Below are 22,611 nucleotides of genomic sequence, written 5' to 3'. Positions count from 1 at the left end.
TAGCTCCTGAAGATCAAAAGAAAACCACTTTCATTACAGCATGGGGATGTTTTTGTTATCGTGCTCTCCCTTTCAGACTAAAGAATGGACCTTCCCACTATCAAAGAAAGGCAAATTATGTGTTTGCTCCATTCATAGGCAAGTTTCTTAAAGTTTTCATGGACGATATTTGTGTATATTCCAGCAGATTGTTGCATTGTACCAGGTTGGAGATGGCTCTGGCAAGGCTACATTCTCAAGGTGGTCATATCAGAGGGCCCATTGTGAATCATCAGGAGGAATTGTGTTATATGACGCTGGTGGTAAGAAGGTTTTAGAATGGAGCATCCAATTAAATACCAAGAGTCACAATGAGGCTAAATATATGACCCTTGAAAAAGGGTTGAATCTAGTTCTGGACATGGGAGTGAAGAAAATCAGAATCAGGGGTGATGCATTGCTTGTATTAGTAAGACAGGTTCTTGGCATATGGTAGAATAAAAATCCAACATTGAAATAGTTATGTAATAGGGTGAAGAGATTGCTAAGCAAATTTTAGGCATGGACGATAAAGCACATAAGTAGAGCAAAGAATGAAGAAGCCCATTCTATGGCCCAACAAAAGATATCTAGCCTCTTTGTTGTCAAACCTGAATCTACTCTTTATGGTGGCAGGGAAACTTTGGAAAAAGAAGAGATTTTTTTGATGATAGGTGAGGTGCCAGAGAACTTGAAAAAATCACAAAGATACACTTTCATCAAGAGAGCTACCAGGTATACTTTAGTTGATGATGCTTTTTTTATGAACGGGCTGATCTTGTATTGAGAAGAGTGCCTTGGAAAGAAGAGATTTACAGGATACTTGAGGCAAATCATGAAGGTGCTTGCAGTGGGAACTTTGCTTTGAAGATCACTTTGCATAAAATTTTACTAGAAGGATATGTTTGGCCTACTATAAGGAAAGATGTGGCACACTGGTGTAAATCTTGCTTGCAATGCCAAAAAATGGGGAAGAGAATACTGAAGCCGGAATTGAGAAATGTTTTTCTTTCTTTTGATGTTTTTGAGCATTGGGGGATTGATGCCATAGGACCTCTACCAATGATTACAAGAGGAAAATGTTACATTTTGACAGCCATGGATTATCTCTCGAAATGGGCCGAGGCTCGAGCGGTGCGACATGTAAATGAAAAAGAGGTAGCAAAATTTGTTTATGAAGAAATCTGTTGTAAATTTGGAATTCCCCTTGAGCTGCTTTCAGATAATGGTCCAGGTTTCCACAGTAAACTCATTTCTTACTTGTGTGAGAAGTTGGGTATAAAACACAAGCACATCACTCCAGGGTATCCTCAGTGTAGTGGGTTGAATAAAAAATTTAATGGGGAGTTGACTCTTAGGATGACAAAGAAAATGGAAGGATATGGCACTACATGGGACTTGGAATTGCCAGGGATTTTATGGGCATACAGGGTAGCAATAAAGGCAGGCACAAGATTCTCTCCATATCATCTCGTGTTTGGGAAGGAAGCATTGTTGCCTATAGAAGTGGAAATTCGTACCGCCGTGAAGATTTTAATGAAACAATTAGATGAAGATACTAACACGATGCAACAAAGGTTATTGTATTTGCAGGAACTTCAACTAGACCGCATGCAAGCACATCAACATCATATTTAAATGCTTGAGAAAAATCAAGCTAGAGCAAATTCAAAGATAATGGATAAAGGATTCAAGGAGGGTGATCTTGTATTATGCTCTAAAACCCGCCTCGATAGCACCTTTCAAAAAAAGTTCCAAGTTAAATCGGAGGGTCCTTTCATGGTTCTTGGAAAATTTCCCAATGGTACATACCAATTGGCAGATTTAAATAATAAAGAGCATCGGCTGAATGGATACCAATTGAAAAAGTATATTGCTCGGATGATGACAATTGTATATGATGAGGCAGATGAACAAGTGGAACCATCGACTGATGAAGTGCCTCATGAAGACTTCAATCTTAGTGAAACATTTCTCTCTCTAGCAGCAGCTGTTGGACATGAATGTCCTAGCAGTTGGGGGGAGGGCAAAATGTGATGGGCTTTTTTCATGCAACTAGTATTTTTTTAATCACATAAGAAATGCTAAATCATGAATAAATAGCACTCACCTATAGGAGGAAGTAGCACTAATAGGTGCACATGTAAATTGTAGGGATAAGATAGAAGATAGTAGATAGAGACTATCATGACATTGGCCCTCTCTATTTTTTTGGGGATGATTTTTGTATTCAACATATATTTTGAAAATAACTATGCGCTTGTATGAAGAACCCTGATTGCAGGATATGATGACAAGAACTTTGCAACCAATTTGATGATTGGATGACCCACGGAGTTTGGATCGGGACCTTGGATTTTGCACTGGCACATGGAATGGACAATGGAGGGAGTGGTCACTAAGGCATTAAAGGGGGACCGGTGCTTTCCTAAAAAGTCTACAGTTAAGGAGCGTTTTGCACAACCACAAACAAAAGAGTGGGCCACAAGGAAAGAGAATTAAAGGGATGGCTCCCATGGGTGGAGATAAAAGGAGCCAATCAATGGCCAAAGATTTTCATGATAAAGGAGGGGACATGAGGTAGGAAGCATGAAAGGAAACTGCCAGGTGTGTGCTTCATAAGGAAGGGTGGTGGGATGATTCAAATCTATCTTCATGCCCATCTCCTGAAGTAGAGGGCAGTTGATCTTAGTTTCCATGAGTGTTTTGCTAAACTCATTTATAGTGGGAATTACCCACGTTAATTGAATTGTCATTTTAAGGAGTGGATGGCCCAGGTTCAAGATATACCTTTTGGTTTGCAGGAAGCAGTTGATCACGTTTTTACGAGCTTTGTGCTCATTTCAGTTGCGGTTGAAGTCCCCATCTTGGTTTGAGAGTTGAGTACTCAAGGTGATTGAAGGGAGGCTGCCTTAAGTGCATCAGAAGGTTGCGCAGCAGATTGTGAAGTGCTAAGGTATTATCAATGTTCACAATAACCACTAAGAGCAGAGGTTGATCACGTAGATACTTTAGCTATAGCTATATGCCTTCATAGACATCTATAGTGGTGATCAGGTGAAAAAGCTCTACAAAGTGTTCAAATTCGATTCAAAGACTAGTCCCAAGAGACATTGCGGCTCATGAATGTGTGAGAAGCATTGCAACTAGCACGGACTTCGGGATTGAGGTCGTGAAGTTTTGCATGTCCCAGTCGCCATCACAGTTGATTGCAAAAGTTCTGGGAAATCTCCATACTGTAGATCATAGAGAAAGGAGGTGTTGCACCATATATCAGTAAAGGTGGCTCATCATCATCTATTATTTTTACTGTGTCCAGCAGATTCGTGGCTGATTACAAGAGTTCATGAAGGGATCGTGGATGCGGATGACAACCAACACGCCAATTTGTAAATTGTGGAAGTCCCCAACACCATCTAAAGTTGTTTCATCGAGGTCGTCATGCTCTCATCATATTTTTTTGGGATAATATCTTGTGATAGAAGCAGCGCTTAGCCTTTCAGTGGAAGCTAGAGGATAGGAATTTCGATTAGCATGAACTCTATAGGAGCAACTATGGCAACAGAGTTGGTTTTCAAGCAGGTGCAGATGGCGGAGCAGTTTCATGAGTGATTTTTACGTATTCTCAAAGGTGGTAAAATGGTTGTTCATGATTTTCATCAGCTTTTCTCTCTGTCAGAGCTACTCCTATAGTGCACAACACAGGTTCTAGTATTTCTCTATGTATTGCAATAAATCATTGCCAAGCAAGGTTCTATCTGATCCTATAGGGGGTTCTATTTACATGATCATGGTTGCTTGGAGGTTGTGATCTCTACACCTTTCATCTTTGTATTTTCTACAATTATTGGTGGCTATCAGTATATGATGTTTCTCAGTATTTTTTCACTTCATGATGTTTTGAGTTCATCTTGAGATTGTGTTCCCCTCAATGTGTTTGCAAATGTAACTGTTCATCTAGCTATAAAGGCATTTCAGTGTAGCTCTACCAGTCTCATCATCGGTTGGGGCAAATGAGCCAGAATGGTTGGGTTATGTACCGCATTTAAGTTTTTTTTATTTTGAACTTTGTGAGCACTGTCTCTATGGGAAGTAGACTAAAACAGCCCATAAAGTAAGAGGAAAGAAAGATATTTAAAGGCTTAATTTGGTGCATTCAGATGTGTGTGGTCGCATGCCTACACGGTCATTAGGTGATCATTAGGCAGGGCTGAATACTATGTGACATTCATTGATGATGCAACAAGGAAAGTCTGGGCTTATGCTATAGCTCAGAAGAGCGATGTGTTCTAGGTATTTTAAAAATGGTTGGCTTTGGTTGAATATTAGTTAGGTAGAATGCTTAAATGCCTACGGACCAATAATGGTAGAGAGTTTCTCTCTCATGACTTTCATCAGTTTTATGATACACGTGGGATCAAGAGGGAGCTCATGTCGCCTCGTACTCTAGAGCAAAATCTAGTTGCAAAACAAATGAGCCACACTATTCAGAAAAGGTTGCAATGTATGCTTTCCAATGTTGGACCAAGGCAATGAAGAATGCAGTGCATGTGATCAATAGATCACCTAGTAAGAGTTTGGATGGTGGTATTTAGGAAGAGGCATGGAGTGGCAAGAAGCCCTCTTACTCTCATTTGCATATATTGAGCATATATTTGGATGTGAAGCACATGCAATATGCCAAAAGAGCTTCGAAAGAAGCTAGATCCTAAGTCTAGGAAATGCATCTTTTTGGGTTATGGTGAAAGTGGAGAGATGGCCTATTGTCTTTGGAATCCAAAAGAAAATAAGATCATATGAAGCCATGAAGTCGTCTTGAATGAGAAGAAGATCCATAAGGCGGCACCCATGAGCGATGTGGAAATGAGGAGAATCACTTTCTAGATGTGAGTCCACCTGCATATGTTGATAGACAACAAGTTTTCCATGCACTGAATGTGTAGGAGATGGTGCCACCAAGTACTCCCATAGGTACACAATCAAGGGCAAATGATGGATCATCTATTGGTGAAAATGACGAGCCAAATATAGCTAATATGCAAGCAATTATAGCAATACGAAATGCCCTTGAGAAGATTAGCTAGAGTGTCTAGACCACCTGAGAAATTTGTTCCAAGGGCAAACTATGTGATGCTTACTGATTGTGCAGGGAGCCTTCTTGCTCTACAAGGAGGCTATGATGTGCAAGGCTCAGCGCAAGTGGGAGTATGCTATGTAATCAGAGATGAATTTACTCATAAAAATAAGGATTGGGACTTAGTTTCTTTGCCACATGGAAAGAAAGCATTGCCATGTAAATGGGTTTACAAGATGAAGGTCACAAGTGATGATGTGCCTAAGTATAAGGTCCCTTTAGTTGCTAAAGGGTTCAAGTAAGAGAAGGGTGTATATTTTAATGAGATTTTCTCTCAGGTTGTCAAGATGACCACACTTAGATGTGTACTTGGACTTGTGGCAACAGAGGATATGGAGCTTATGCAAATGGATGTCAAGACAGCTTTCTTGCATGGGGATTTGAATGAGGAAATTTACATGGTACAGCCAAAAGGCTTTGAAGAAAAGGGCAAAGAGCATTTAGTTTACAAGCTGAAAAAGAGTCTCTATGGCCTTAAGAAAGCGCCTAGAGAATGGTATCAAAAGTTTGATGCTTTCATTCAGTCTTAGGGTTTCAGAAGAAGTGAGATTAATCACTTTTATACTAAAAGGGCTAAGGACAATAGCCTAATACTCCTGTCGCTTTATGTGAATGATATGCTATTGTCTCATAAGAACACTTATGAGTTGAATGCATCAAAGTCCAAGTTGCATGAGGCCTTTGACATGAAGGATTTGGGACCTGCAAGTCATATTCTTGGTTTGTGCATCACGCATGACCGAAGTAGGAAAATCCTTTGGCTGTCATAGAAGGAGTATGTTATGAAAGTATTGCAACATTTCAATATAGAGGGGGGAAGGTTATAAGTACTCTATTGCCTCCATATGTGAAATTGAGTTAGGAAGATAGTCCCAAATCAGATTATGAGAGGGCCATGATGGCCAAGGTTCCTTATGCATCAGTGGTTGGGAGTCTTATGTATGTTATGATAGCTACTAGAGCAGACATTGCATTTGCAGTGGGAGTTGTTAGCCGATATATGGCTAATCTAGGAAAGAGGCATTGGGAGGCAGTTAAGTGCATCATGAGGTACATGAAGGGTACCAAGGAGATGTGCATCTACTTTGTCAGAGGAGAGATTTGTGTACTTGGGTACACCAATTCAGACTATGCAGGGCATGTGGATAGCAGGAGATCCACTTCTGGTTATGTGTTAAGCCTTGTAGGAGGTGTAGCATTGTAGATGTCTCATGCACACAAGTGTGTTTCTTTGTCTACTATCATAGAGGCTAAGTTTGTTGTAACCACAAAGGATTGCAAGGAGGCTATATGGCTTGATTGGCTGGTGGGAGATTTGGGGATTCATATAGGTGTACCGACATTGCATAGTGATTCCATGAATGCTATTCAATTAGCACAAAATCCAGTTTTTCATGCAAACACATTGAGGTCGGGTACCATTTCATCAAGGAGGTACTTGAGGATAAGTTCATAGAGCTTGTCAAGGCTTATACAGATGATAACTTTGCAAATATATTGAGGAAGAGTCTACCTAGCCAGTGGTTTGAGTATTGTCATACATTGATGGGTATTGGATAGTATGCTCACTGACTATTCTCCCTTAAAGGCACATTGGCCTGTATGTTTGAGGTATTGGGGATTGAAGGCCACTATGCCTTAACCCCGATTATGTACAAAACTCAAACACATATATATATGGATGACATAGAAGATTAGGGTGTTCTGCACCCACCAAAACTTGCATGGCTCTCTTTTGGCTCTCCTTCTCTCACCCTCTTCCATTCCACTTCCATTGAGAGCACTCTCACTTGGCAGAGGAATAAAGTTTGTTTAGTAATTTTGGGATAATTACTTGATTTTGAGATGAATTTGATCATCTCTCTCCCTTCTCTTTATTCTCTTTGTTGACAAGTATACGCTAGTGCTCAAACTTAAGTTCGAGCGTGGAACACTTGAAAATTATAGGCCATGCTCAAACTCAAGTTCAAGTATGGCATGAAAAGTAATAGTGAATTTTCTATAACATTATGACTTGGAATTGTCCCAAAATTACTAAAACATTCTTAATAGTCTTTGGACTAGGAAAAGGAGAAAGATATACTTTGTTAGCTCCTATGTAACCTTCACACAGTGTCTATTGATGAAAAGGGAGCAATTGCAATTCAAATTGCAAATAAGATACCAATACCTCCTTACAAGTTTTGCATCCCATACCAACTCCCATAGTTCAGCTAACCTTCACAAATGATTTTCTCTAGGTAGTGCTTTGGTAGTCGAGGTCTTTTCAATGGGGTGTAGCATTGTGACATGAGGAGTGATTTTCCTACGTCATAAATGGACCTATTGTTGATGATAAGAGCTAGAGTCTAGGAGGAGAGCAAAGGTATGAGGGTCAAAATGGCAAAATCCAATAGTGGGAACTCTATGTAGAGCACAATGGAAACCGAAAGCTATGGGTGATAAGGACATGCAGACCTTAGACAAGTGAAAGATACACTAAGAAGCATCTTAGAATAGTATTTAAATTTATCTTCTTGTATGCATGGCACAACCCATTGTGGCTCTCAATGCACCTACAAATGTTGCACATGCTACCGCACCAACTGTGAACTACCTATTGAGTGAATGATGATCTCCACTTATGTCCCATAATGATTAACTAGCTCCATCCCTGAAATGTGTCCCATCACTATCTTGGTTGAAGCCACATATGTGTTGTAGTAACAAAGGACCTATCCTTTGGCAAACATTACGTTCGAGGCACCGAGCATGTGCATCCCAAAACAAAGTAGTCCATGACAAACTTTCTTGTAACACTTTGTACAGAAGATAGTACTCGTCGTTACCCATTCATGAGACTAACCCACAGTCTTTGCAAGACTCCACCTTGATGACGATACAACTATCCTTTGATCAAGCTATATTTCCAAACCTTTAAGTCAAAGTACCTATGCTTATCTCAAGGAATGTGCTTAGGAAATGTGACTTGTGAAAGGTACTAGAGCCCCTCATCGTAGTTGCTTTTGGACAAATCCATAGCAACTGGTTATGGATTAGGGAGCTCGTTGGTGACTCCTTGGCTTTAAGACATACATGACAAGTAGTTTGCACTCACATGGGACTTCCTTGATATGTGAATGATTTTGAAGTTAAACTCTTATAATAATAGCATCCACCTAGTCATCCCTAGATGATTGGTGGATCAGATATAGTAGAGCTTGGTGGTCAACATAAAGGACAAAAGGCTTACCAAACAAATAGTGTTTGATTTTTTGGACAAAATAGACCATCTCAAAAGATTCATAGTTGATAGCGCATGTGATAATTGCACTCTAGTGGTGTCATAACCCTATTGGTAGCAAGTAGAGAGGATAATCCAATGGAGACCTCTATGCTCCTCACTATCACTATGCCTAACCTCTTCAAAGACTCCATCCATTTCATACAAGGCTTTGATAATGGTTGCCCTTCATGTCCGATCCCAAACTATGGCTTCCACCCATATGTTTTGGTCCTTCAAAATTGTAGCCTTTTCTCCTTGAAGATAAATTGCCAAAAGAAACAAAAGGTGAGACTATATACTATATAAAATTCCTCTTAATAAAAACCATGTTTAATTGACAAACCTGTAATTGTGACTTTAGCTACAACTCACAGACAAAGATCCTGAACAAGCATGATTGAATTCCATTGTGCCTACACCAATAACCCCATCTATAAAACAAGAGCTAATCTCAATTATTCAAGCAATCCAATAAAGGTCCAATATACCCAAAGAAGCCATCTAACAAGGAGGTATAGCTGTTCAACAACCTTTTTAAAAACCCCTATGTATCATACTTTACTCTTATAAGATAGAGAGAAGATAAATCTTATGTGATATTTAACCCAATTTTTTGGTACTCGTATGTAATGTAAACATATAAATTTTTGTTAAATTACTATTCTCTTATATGAAAGGTACAATGGGAAAAGGTGATTAAAGAAGTGTAGAGTTCCAACATGCTTGCTAACCTGTGACATGCGAGTGCATGAGCACGTATAAGCAAGGTGGATGTTTTGCGCACATGCATGAGTGCAAGACTAGGCATATATGCCTATGTGTGCTCCCAGTGGTTGGAAGAAAATAAAAAGTAGTAAGATTAAAGATACCTCCTCATATTTAGCTATCCCCTGGAGGACCTTTCTTTACAACTTTAACAACATTTTTTACTTCTAGTACGGCCACAATTTCTTCAACTTCAAACTCCTCTACCAATCCCAAACTTGCACCCAAGTCTTAACAACAATCTTGGTGTTCTAGCCACGACCTTCAACAATCTGAATTAACAAAGCATATCTCAATAGTAAGAAGTCAATATCCTTTTCAATACAAAAGAAATGAGCACTTTAAGCTCAACCAAGAAATAGATAAATTGAAGCCATCCACATTGTTAATAAAAAAAGTGTTATGTGATCAAAAATAAATAAAAACTATCCACCTGCAAACCTTATTGTAAATCCATCTTGAAATGTAGCGTCAACTCAAATATTGATTAAGACTATCCTTGATACCAAAGCAAGTCAAGGTATCAGACTTAATGCACTAAACCTATGAAAAGGATTGAACCCACACCTCTAGAGCCTCCCCACCCTTGGGCACAAAGGATGCCATTGGAAGTGGCCCTTTTGTGAAGCCATTCTAATTAAATAGGTAATGGCAAAAATCTAATTATTTCGTAATTAACAACCAATTTTGTACTAGCTACCATACCCATCCATATGTTGCTACACAGATTGTCATGAAATTGAATGTAGAAAAGCAAAAATCAAAAGGTTGCTTTAAAAAATATTAAACTTCTCTATCATGTGCACCTGCTGCCAGGTGCACAATGAGACATTGGTCAGCTAAGCTTAGCCTTCACCACCAATTATAGCCTCCAAAAGGGGTTTCCTAGATGGTCAACATGAAGCCAACATATGGAATTTACTCCCTTCTAAGAAGGATTTTAGAAACAAGCTTTGGGACAGCGTTCATGAAGCAATTATGGGCAACCAACTCTCCTCCAAATGAGAGCAGCCAATCAAACAGAAGACCTTAGAACAAGGTAGGTCGACCCATAAAAAGTGGCCAGCTGGTGACTAGATCTTGTTGATCATGCCTATCACTGGACGGCCGGTGACTAGAACTTGTTGATCATGCCTATCACTGGATGGCCCTTTTGACTAGAACTTGTTGATCATGCCTATCACTAGATGGCCCTTTTAAGGGCAAGCTGACTAGCCTTGCCCGACCCCCTTCACGGCAAACTAGGCCCTATAAAAGGTCCCCCTCTCCCTTCACTTGGTATCTGGGCACTCGGGAAGGATCACTTCAGGGTCATCTTCAGAGACTCGGCATTGGGCCAAGAAGGACATTGAGGGGGGGTGTTAGATATGCTCAATGCCCCACCCTCCTGGTAACCACCAGTGGTCCAAGGTGATCAAGTTGTAAGGTTCCCATATGAGGAGAAGCCATGTGTGAGCCCAGGACACTGGATGGATCCTGACTTGCATGTCAGATGAGGTCTATCAATGAGACTGTTGATGGTAGAAAGGTGATTGTGTGGGAGCCCCTAATTCTTATTGGGGCTTGGGGGCTAGTTGGCCCCCATCTCGCGGGTCCCAGGGGGGCCAGTGGCCCCCGAGGCGATGGTATAGGAAATATTCCCTAAATATTCCATGGACGACTAGTCGGTTCCACTGATGAGGTTGACTGGTCGGCTTCACCGACTAGGTCGGTTCTATGTTGATCTGACTACCGCCCTCATAGTTATAAAGAGGCGACTTCCCCAGTCCATTGCACCGGATCAAATCTTCTAGCAGAGATCTTCCAACTAGTAGCTCTTCCCCTAGTATCTCTCTAGATCGCCATCTAAGCTCCACTGTGGGAGTGCACGAGTGGACAGAGCCATCATCTATACTACATCAGTATTGAAGGAAAATTTTGCTCATCTCTAGTTTGCTATGTACTCTCTACTATTTGTTCAGTTTCTATTCCACTACACCGTGTAATTTAACAACTTCAGTATTAGAACCAAAAGTAGAATTAATATTTTGTACGGATGAATGTATTAGATTAGAGCATATTGCAGGTCTTAACTTGCAATGGCCAAAGAACCTCATTCAAAAGACCAATTCCATGTAGCACACATGCTTATTTTACACTAGTATTTTTTTATTGAAGTCTCAAAGGACTTGTAATACTTTAAATGCTTACAAATTCTACTTTGAAAGTACTTGACCAAATTACTCAATACTAGCAAAAATTTAAAGACAAAAACACCTTAAGACCATTGAGAGTTAGTTGAATCTACACTCTTGTCGATTACTTCACATTCTCATGCACTATAGGTGAAATTTTGATCTTCTTGGGCTTATTCACTCCTTTTGGTGTCCAACTCTATACTATTGAGTTTGCTTGCTACTGCCAACATGTAGGATCCTTCTCATTACACATCCAAAACTTCTCCCAATAATTTACATACACTTCTTCCTCGCTTGCATTCTCTTACATGAACATGGTACCTAATATTGTATCAATACTATGTTGTATTGTTCAAAGGTAGTGTTGGGTTCAATGTCTAACTAGGTTATGCCCAACCAAATCGGATATATGTCATCGCTTGGCCTCACAAGAACAAAGTCACCCTGCTTTACATCTATTAATGGTTGGAATGTATCTTTAGGCTTGTTACCCATAGAAGTGGTCTTCTAGTCACTTTAAACCCATGAAACCTTCTTTGTTAGTGTTGGTTTTTGTTTTACTACATGTGCTGTCTGTGGCCAAAACCCTACACATATACTTTGACTTTGCATAGTCAATGCAGGTTCTAACAATGCCTTCATCATGTTTTTTCCCAATATTGTATCACTGGCATTGTGTATATAGAATAAGGTTCTAGTGAGCCTTTCTCAATCTGATGCTTGTCCCAATATTTTATATAGTCCTTTATGCCATTCACCACTTGAGCATTGTCTTTTAAGTACTAGCACATTGGAAGCACTCTTGGTTCCCCAACTGGCAACAAATGTTTTCCAAGAGTATCTCTTCACCACTATATGCCACCACCCTTTGGAATCCAATGATCTTGCATGTGATTAATTTTGTATTACATCATTTCTATAGATATGAACACCTATCCAATCTTTTTGGGTAGACCCTAGTTCAAAAGTACTGAGGTGATGTGCAATTGGGAGCCATGACAATCAAAACTAGAGATACTGAGGTGAAAATCTTGGCCAATGTGAGAAAGGTACTGAGAAGTTTCCAACCTAAGGACTTTGAAGTCAAAGATTTGTTTCCACAGGATGCTGAGTCTTTGCTAATGAAAATGAAAATCTTGCTTATTGGTAAGTTGACACAAAGCAAAATATGAACAATGAGGAGTTGGCATAGCAACAAAATCTACACTACCCAAGTCACTTCATTCAACACGTGACTAGAGAATGAGAAATCGAAGAGCCCAAGATCATAATTACTTAGCTTGGTATTGAGCACTTGATCCCTAAACCAACTAAGGAAACTCAACTTGGGTATGACCGAGGAGCTATCAGAAGAGTTGTGATGCATGTATGATGTTGTGTTTGTATATATGCATGAGGAGCATATTCTCATGATGTTGTTTACTCCATGAATATTATGGTTGACATTTATTTGTTGCAATGTATGAATCATGATGTAGTTTTTGTTGATTATACACCAATTTTTAACTTATTACTTAAGTGGCATTTAGTCATGATATTTATATATTTATTTCATGCACACAATTTTATGATATGAATGTGTGATGATGTGATTATTAGGAAACATAACCTTCTGTGATGAGAATTTTGATATGAATATGTGATGATGTAATATTTGTAATATATTTCATGGCAAAGTATCAATTCCCAATGCTCCACTCACTTAAAGTACTTCATTCCCAATGCTCTACAAAATTTTATTCAGTTGGACAGTCTCCACTCACTTAAAGTAGAGCATTTCCAATGCTTCTCTCACTTTATTCCAACCCTTATCCTTATCATAGCGAACACATCGTGCCTTAGTGCACTTGTATTCTTCCATCGTAGTCCTTCCACAAACACTCTCTTATTTCACACATCCTAGTCCTTCTAATTAACTTGTATTCATCTTTCACTTTACGTCTTCCCTCACTTTCTATCACTCTTGAAGGAGGGGCAGCTCACTGTGCATCCCTCGCTATCGCTCCCTCACTCTCCTTCTCCCACTTTCTCTCTAAGACAATGACTAGTTACTACCCGACTTCATTTACTGAACTCAAATTCTGTCTTAGATCTCTTTTGTATGGACCAATGAAGGGAAAATCATTCGAGGAGGATATGTTATGCACATGGCTACTTGATTTGAACTCAGCAGAAGAGGTAAATATCCTTAGCTTTCTTTTTCACTTCTTTTAATCACATACTTCTTATGCGAACGAGTTATATTTTCGTACAGGATATGGCGGTGGCTAGAAGCTGTATTGAAAAAAATGGTGAAGATGAGGAAAGCCAAGAGAGAAAAGAAGAGTTGTTGAATGCTTACAAGTCGGCAGAAGATTCAAAACAAGTTGTGAGGGGAAGTTGTGTTAAGTGCCCATCTATTAGTTGATCAATTCCAAGTGTAGTACTAGGATGTGTTGCTTGAAGTTATATCAATTTATGGGCTGAGCCCCCCAAAATCTACTGGCACTGAATTCCATTGGTACTAGTGCCAAGCTAGTACATTAAAAAAGTTACGGAATGAATCCAAATTATGCCAAGTAGTTGAAAGCCCGGCTTGATTAGCTCATCTAGGCAAGATTTATCTACACAATTGATCAAAGCAATTTGTTATTCCAAATCCTGGTAGTGCCTAAGAAAAATGGAAAGCTCTAAGTTTGTGTGGATTACAGAAGCTAAATGCTTAGACAATGTTGTATCCTTTCCTAATTCCTTTCATTGATGGAATTCTTGGCCAAGTTGTAGGTCATAAGATATACTCATTCATGGATTCTATAGCACCTACGGATCAGGAAAAATTTTCTTTTATTATAGAATGGGGGTGTGCCACTAAAGTTATGCAATTCATGTCTACAGTATACACCCTCTACATTTTAGAGATTCATGGTTGAAAGCTTTTGGGATTACCTAGCCAGTTAATTGCTATCTATTTGGATGATTTTTGTGTACACTTGACTATCTCCATGCATTACATGATTTCAAAAGTGGGGATCCAAATTGAGCCAAGTAAGTTCTGAGCATTTGAGAATATGCCTAAGATAGAGAATTTTACACAGATAAGATCATTTGTTGGAATTATTAGCTTTTACATAAGATTTTTAAAAGATGCTACTAAGCATTGTATGAAATAACTAAGAAGGATACCAAGTTCTAGTGGATCAAGGAGTTTGTCTATAGCATTCTATGAATTGAAGAAATGAGCAACTAAAACACCCATTCTCTAATGACCCCAATAGGATGTGATTTTTCCATGTGGATGCATCAGGTTATGCAATTCTTATTATTTTGGCATAGCCAGATGGTAGAATGGATTACCTAGTATATTATGTCATTTGTTTGATGATGCCACCCAAGTGCAACTACAACACTATCGAGTGTGAAACTCTTAAGAATGGCTTATGGTGTCCAAAAATTTAGATACTATTTGCTTGGAAACCTATTCATTTGCTATTTATCAACAAAATAAGGGATGCCTAGTTAAATGGATGCTATTATCATTGGAGTTCAAATTCAAAATCTCATAAAGCTAGAAAAATCCCATGTGGTGGGAAGACTATTAATCACATTAGCCTACCGGCAATGAAAACCAGGGACTGACAACCAAGATCCCAGATGCTCATGTATTTGTTGTGGATTTCTCTTACACCAAGTATGATGAAATGTTATAAGACCCATCCAAAGGCACGTGCAATCAAGATCAATTGTGTGCAACTAACATACTAGTAGAATGTGAAAAGCTATTTGATGATAGAAGAGATCATATGAAACAACAAACGAGTTGTCATCATGTATACTATACATGGCATTAAAAAATCAAAGGACCCTCAACAAGTCTTATGCATAATACATGATAAGATGGATCAGCAAAAGGTAGCCATATCAATGCTCAAAGAGAGACCAAAAGATATCGATATAAGTCATATCACTTGCCAATATCACTGATTGGAATGATAACACATGGACATGGACACGAAGCATACATACACTTTTCCCTAGGTCTTTGGCCTGCAAACTCAACTTTATCGTGGGATCATTAGCATTGTTTCTTCAAAACTTGGAAAGACAAGATAAGCATTAGTATGGTGATCTTGTACACAATGCTTAAAACACTTTATGCAAACTCCTCAATTGTGTAACCTCAAGGACAACCCTAGATGTTCATCTATCAATGGATGAAAAGTCAAATCCTTATGCTCAACAGATGCTTGCAAGTACATATAATACATCCACTTCAACTTTCAAAAAATTTCCACCTTTCCTCATGTTGCAATTAGTCAATTGTGGATTAGAGAACCAAACTAGATATGTTTTGGCATACCTATCTTTGCTAGTGGCTAGGTGGATTTTCTTAATGATAGAGATGGGTTTCTTAATGGTTGCTCATACCCATGAAGAGATGGGTTTCTTAATGATAGAGATGGGTTTCTTTATGGTTGTTCATACCTGAAGACATTGATGCATTGTTTAGTTGTCTTTTGGAGAGATTGAGGACAATTCATTCTCTCACCCCAGCACCTCTTATGAAAACTTTTAACGAGTGTGGAAGCTCAAGGCCTGCACCATTTATGATGACAGAGGTTCTAGTCTTCAGAGGGTTTATTGATGGCTACTTATGTGAAGGCAAATATAAACTTATTTGACACTCAAAGCCACTATATTTTTGTTTTTTCATGCGGAATCCTTCTATGGTAATGATGACATCTTGGAGTATACCTTTGGGCTTCACTAGTTGTTGGTCGGCCATATGTAAAAAATGTGAGGGCTTCATATTTTTAAGCTTGAATCACTTGGCCATGTCCTATGAGGTGATGTTAACGCTTGAGACACCGTTCTTGATCACACCATGCACACTCTATTTTTTTATCTTCATAGTGATGACCAAGACTTCTTCATCTACTGCTGGTGTGTCAATGACCGAAATTGTAACCAAAGAATCTATGACTATGGGGGTAATTCCTTTTTTACTCAAATCTATTTCAGAAAGAACTCTTGGCAATATGGGGCAAACTCGACCATTGTCTTCATGTTACAAAAGGTCTCACATGCCTAGATCATGTTCAAACTTGGGTACTTGGTGGTGTTAGGCTTGGTCTAGGACTTGCTGGTTGAGGCCTCAATTGTCTCTATCCACTATAGGCCAAGGGTGGATTCAGTGGGGGAAAGTCTCCTATGGGTGCCTTCCCTTTTAGTTCTTTGGCTAGTTTGGCTGCAACTTATTTCAGCTCCTTATACTTATTGTCATTGTTCTATGTGGTGGAGCATTCATGGGACCCTCTATTGGACCTTTGGGATCTAGTAATTGCATTGGCATAGACCGATTCTATTAATTCTACAAGAACAAATCGACACGTCGGGTCAACTTCTCTTCATTCTTCATTGCTTTTGAGCATATTGCCACAACTTGTACTCAAGCTTGGTGTGATTCTCACTACAAAAGTAACACTAGGTTTGTGATGGTCCTTGGATCTTACCTTTTCTTAGCTTTACCTTTGCCTTGGTTGAGCCTCAGTGGACATTCATCCTTAGACTTGGTCTCCTGTGTAATCTGGTGGACATCTACATTGTAGTTTTTATTGCACTAGCACTCAGACTCATCATGTCTAGACTTGGTGGAAGTGTTGCAATACTGGGTCCACCACTCATGCTCTGTGTGTCCTTGCCATGAACATTTGTTGCACCCTTTTTTTTGGGGGGGGGACAAGGCTTGCCTTGGATACCCAATTCTTCAAGGCCTTCTTGAGCTTGTACTTCATCTTGTCTTTCTTGGATGATGGCTCTTCCTCATCACTCTCCTCATCCTTCTTCTTTGTTTTGTTCTTGGTAGGCCCTCTTTTCTAGGGATACTACTTGGCTCAACAACTCTTTGTATGTCTTGGTCATATTGACTATCTTCGGGGGAATGCAATCCCACCTGGGTACAACCCATAATCAACTAATCATGGAGTGACTTGTCATCTAGTGGTGTGCTTAGCTGGTTGATGAGGACCCGTATTATTAACACAAAAATTTCAATAGAGTCATTATTTTTCCACTTCAAATCACTGAGCTTGTTCTGGACATCCTCCTTGTTTATCTCGTTTTTGAAACTCTTGAGAAGACTCAAACCTCTGTTGCCAATTAAGTAACCAATCAAAGATTTGTTGAACCAATACTGCATTATCTTTGTTAAGATCCTTGGTTATGGCACCATTTATATGACATACATGTAGAAAACTCTGTAGCTCGTTGTATGGATCTTCATCATCAGTACTTGATTAAATCCTAGAACTTTACTTTGATATGCTAGGGTTCCTTCTCTTTGATGGTTGTTGGCTCAAGTACTACATCTACTGGGTTGTGGCCTTGGTCTCAATCACTTTGATCTATCCCTATAACCGACAAATGCAATGGGACCAATCAGTGACAAATTTCTTAATATTGGTTGCCCTACTCCAATTGGGGGTCTGGTGAGTTTAGGACTCTTTGATTGAGGTCATGCTTTGCCAACATGGACATAGTACGGTCACCCGTTCCATGCTAAAAACTATCACTATGGACATAGATGATGTGTGCTTGGTTTGATATAGTCATAGGTGGTTGCTTGTGTTCCCACATATCTTTTGGACAAATTTGCATTCCACAACCTAGGCATACCTCACAACATGTGGTCTAGTTGGTGCATCTTGTCCATAGCTTGGTTCTTGCTCAAACTCTATCTCATGGGCAAGTCTTCTTCTTAATTATGAATCCTAGGCTCGTCTAGCCTATCAGATTGATTCATGTCTTCCAAGTTCATCGTGACTATGCTTGTGTCCTAGCTCATGGACTGGATGGACTCATTGAATGACTAAAAATCTTGGCAGTTGGTGGACCAAATGCTCAAAATTTTAATACCACCACATTTAAGAATTGCCAATTTTATGCTCCTTGGGCCATCTTGGATGAAGCTCAGTGACCGGTTTGCTTGTGGTGTTGGTATAGTAGTTGGTTATCACCTCATGATGCACATGGATAGGCCTTTCCATCCTCAATCTCTCTGTTGCTTGGTGGCCTCTACTACTCCCCTTTGGCATTGTCAACTATCTATCCTTATCTTTGATTCCATTCCAACTTCTATATCTCGATTTTTGCCAACTCCTTCCACCGAGTGTAGTTCTTCTTCTCTCCTAGCCACGTACGTTTGGCATCTGCATGTGTCACACATGAGTCAAATCTTGAAGTAACTTGCAGACTACCTGGATACACTCCTCTGTCCGAACACAGGTTGTTGGACAAGTTTGCAAACACCATGTCATCCTTAGATGCATGCATGCGTCTTTTAAGGTAATATGCTAGTCGAAGTAGCTACCGTAGCTTATTGCCTACAACATGAACTATTCAATTTTATGGATTGCTATGCTCTCAACCCACACAATTCCCCATGTCATCCCCAATAGGATCACCAAATGCTAACAATTTTTTTCTTGCTCCCCTTGGTTGACCAATTAACCTAGTGCTCAGATGCAACAATGTCAGTGCTTGGTGGAAGAGATTCCCTCTTTTGAACTCTGGGGCTATTAGGTGCCTGATACCTACTTGATGCTTGGGTGCAAAGATAGACATCAAGAACTAACATGGGGATGGGTTTGTGTTGCATGGGCAAAACGATATGAAGATGGGGTGAAGAGCACGTACTAGAAAATAAAATTTGTAGTAAGAAATCAATGGAGAAACCAATTGACAAACCAATGGATAAACCAATTGCCAAACCAATATTGGTATTATCAAAAGGAACTAGGCCCATCACAAACAGTTGTAGCTGCAATCCACTCATGACTCAAGATATAGATGCGTGCCTTGGCTTGAGGCACCTCACTCTTTCTAAGCAACAAGTATCCACTTGAACTTTGACTATAGGCCAACAAGAGGGTGAGTAAAAGACCATCCTTCATCAGACTCAACAATTAAATAATCTAAGACTCTAAACTGATGAAGAATCACCATCTAGACTAGACCTTGGAATCCTACAAAACTGCTGCCATGGATTAGCCACATGGCATGGACCTTGCTTGCTCATCCTGGGTACTTGGAGTCATGCCACTTGGTTCTTTAGTGGAAGCACTTAGATTGGAAGAGGCACACGAATGACCTAACAACGCCTCATAAAAATGTTATTCATAGACATCCCTGTTGTTGGGCTGAAACAAGCTTGTAGACAATCTCTCCGTGCCTCATAGAAATTGCTACACAAACATCCTCAGAGTGACTGCCAATTGCAAAGTCCCTCCCTCTTGCTCAAAAGGTCATGCTAGCGTTGTCGGCACATAGCCCAAGTGGCATTTTGCACCTTGGCAAGTTTTGCTTCCTTTTGTATTATCACACCATGCAGTTGCCCTTGGCCCAAGCTGTTGACTCTAAATCCTCTCCTACTCATTCTAATCAGCCATTACACTAGTCGGAGCCTTTGGAAGACTTCCCCATAGAAGTATCCATTTATGACCAAGCCTGCCATAACTTTGACCTGGTAGTAAAAGAAACTACCAAGCACCAAATAGGCAACATTCTGAGCCAAACACCAAGCACTCATGGAGAAGATACGTGCACTTCTGCAATTGACCATGGAAACCCTTCCTATCTACCACACAAAGTTGTTATATTTTGGTCAAGCAATTGATGGGATTAGTAGTGAATCAATCCAATAGCTAGGGGAGGAAGAGCCAACGATAGCGAATGGGACAAAAAACTTTAATTTTTTCTCGTGGTGTCGAATGACTCACTGCTACATCTCAAATCTTATCTACACATCCATCAATGTTGCTTGGGTCTTTTAGAGTTGAATAATCGAGGCCTCATGTTCATGCTCCAAGTTGGTATGGTGCCTCCTTGAGGCTTTCATGCGTGTTAAAATTGTTCCTAACTTTAGAGCTTGAGGGGTACCCATTGCCTTGCAACAAATTGTAGTGTTTGGGCAGTAGCCATGGCTTCTTCCTTAAGTGTGCACCAATTGGCCACAATAGCATCACAAAAGAGAATTCTCATCAAAATGGAATAGCTCATTGATTTGTGCTGACTCATTGATGCTCATGTAATCATGAGTTGACCACACTTGCATGACATACTGGGGCAACTCACAATACAAGTCTTCATCCAAATCATCCTACTGCATGGAGGTGTTCCTAGCACCATGGTTATTTGGTGATAATGTTGCTCAGGAACAACCTTGGCACTTGGATTTGGCAACTCTGAAATGATCTTCTCGCTTGTAAGGTTAGGCATTGCTGATATATGAGACTACTTCACTCCCACCTTTTTTCGGTATCCCTGTCATCAGATTGCTCAATGAGTATCTTCTTGCCTTTGGGATCATCCAAGGCAATATGAATGGGTTGCTTAGCAGGGGGGGGGTTGTTTCGATTCTGCTTTCTCTGCAACCTTCTCTTCAAGGGTGTCTACCTCATCACCCATGTCGTCATCATTCGACGTCACCTTAAAGAGGCCTAGTTGGAGTGTACGGCTTGTTTTTAGAGTCTACACGTATAACTTCTTTAGTGGTAGGAGGAACAGGCTACTTGTTAGCAACAATCGGAGAAATAGGTTGATCATTTGTGGGAGGAGGAGTATCAGGCTACTGAGGCTATGGATTGGGTAGGATTCTTTGGAGGATGTAGGAGTGCAGGCAATAAAGGCTATAGCTTGGCAGTAAAGTTGATGGGCTTGGAGCAGGGGTAAGTAGCAGAGGCTAAGGCTTGATGAAGGAACCAATTTGGTCCTCCAAAGCAAGGATCAAGGAGCCAAGTTGGTCCTCCAAAGCTAAAACAAAGGAACAAGGCTGGTCCTCTAGAGAAAGGATTAAGGGGCGGGTTGGCCCTCTAAAGCTAGGGCACTTGGCTAAGGTACCATCTCGGTAATCAACCTCTGTTAGATCATACATACATGTGGATCAAGCTTATAATATTCTTGGCCCTCACCATTGATTGCTTGAAGTTGAATCTTTTTTTTTTTGGAAAACACTAAACTAATTAATCGTGACTTTATCTACATAACTACGCCTTGGAAATGGGATATGTTACCTTTGCTTTTCTTTGATCTGATATACTCAAACAAGAATCGAAAGAATGACCAAACATCATGATCAAGGGTCTTGTTGATTAGATAGGCATGGGATGCGGAATGGCTCCTCGCGATCACAATGTGCATCGTGCGAAATAGCTCCTCTTCAAAGTACCAGTTGGAGTGCACATTGCTTGGTACTAGTGTTGTCTTTGAGCTCTTTAGAACATAGGCAAAAGCAAAAACACACTTCATAGGAGCTATTTGTCAAGTCAAACGTGTTGATCTCTGATGAGGATACGACATCTCTTCCTCCACTACACCATCCCACGTCTCTTCCCATGGTTCATCCTATCGCTGATATTCAATTGGGTACAGTGCAGAAACTCCAAAAATGGCCTTGATTCACTAGATGGTCAAGCCTCACGCTTGGGGGAGGAAGCAACCATGGCAATAGTGAGAATTGAGGCAGTGGAAACAATGACAGAAGGTTGAGGATATGGACAACGGAATGGACAATGTTAAAGGCCATAAGATATATTGAAAAGTTGTGTAAAAGAGTTTGAAATATCCTTCTAGTCCCCATGCAACAACGGATTGTTGAAAGGGAGGTGCTGCCAAAGTAATGGGTGCATCTGATGCTTCAATTGGAGTGAACTCCATATCCACTTCCTTTAGAGCTCTTTCTCCACATTGAAATCCATCATGTACTCCCTATCTAGTCATTGTAACAAAGCAGGTGGATGCTTGGTATGGTTTCACTTGGCTCTCGTTGAGGAGCTTAGGTATCACTTGGTCTTGCTAGCGCTATTATGCAAGTGATGAAGACCTTGGTGAGATCGTTAGGCCCATTTTATCCAAGTTTTAGACTGGTTTTAAGTGGCTCTAGCTTGGCATTAGGTGGCCCTAACTTAGATCACCCTTGCAAGCTGAGTCGACTTAAAACCAAACTAAAACTTGGATAAAATGTGGCAACTCGATGGATAACCATGAACTTGGTTGTCAAGGATTGAAGCACTGCAGTCATAAAGTGTGTATCATGGTCAATGGCAAACTTAGTTGGACAACCATAGATGCAAATGATGTTCTCAAATAGGAATTTTGCGAGCCGAGTTGTCTTGCAAGGCCTTGGTCTCCACCTACTTGGTAGCATAATCCATGGCTATGATAACATGCTTCTTCTGTGTGAACTAAGACATTTTTTAAAGGACCAATGTAATCCAAGC

This window comes from Dipteris shenzhenensis, chromosome 29 (genome assembly GCF_047967505.1).
Source record: "Dipteris shenzhenensis isolate YYH24624 ecotype China chromosome 29, Dip_SZ_1.0, whole genome shotgun sequence".
Lineage (NCBI taxonomy): Eukaryota > Viridiplantae > Streptophyta > Polypodiopsida > Gleicheniales > Dipteridaceae > Dipteris > Dipteris shenzhenensis.
Note: the sequence above shows the minus strand (reverse complement) of the source record.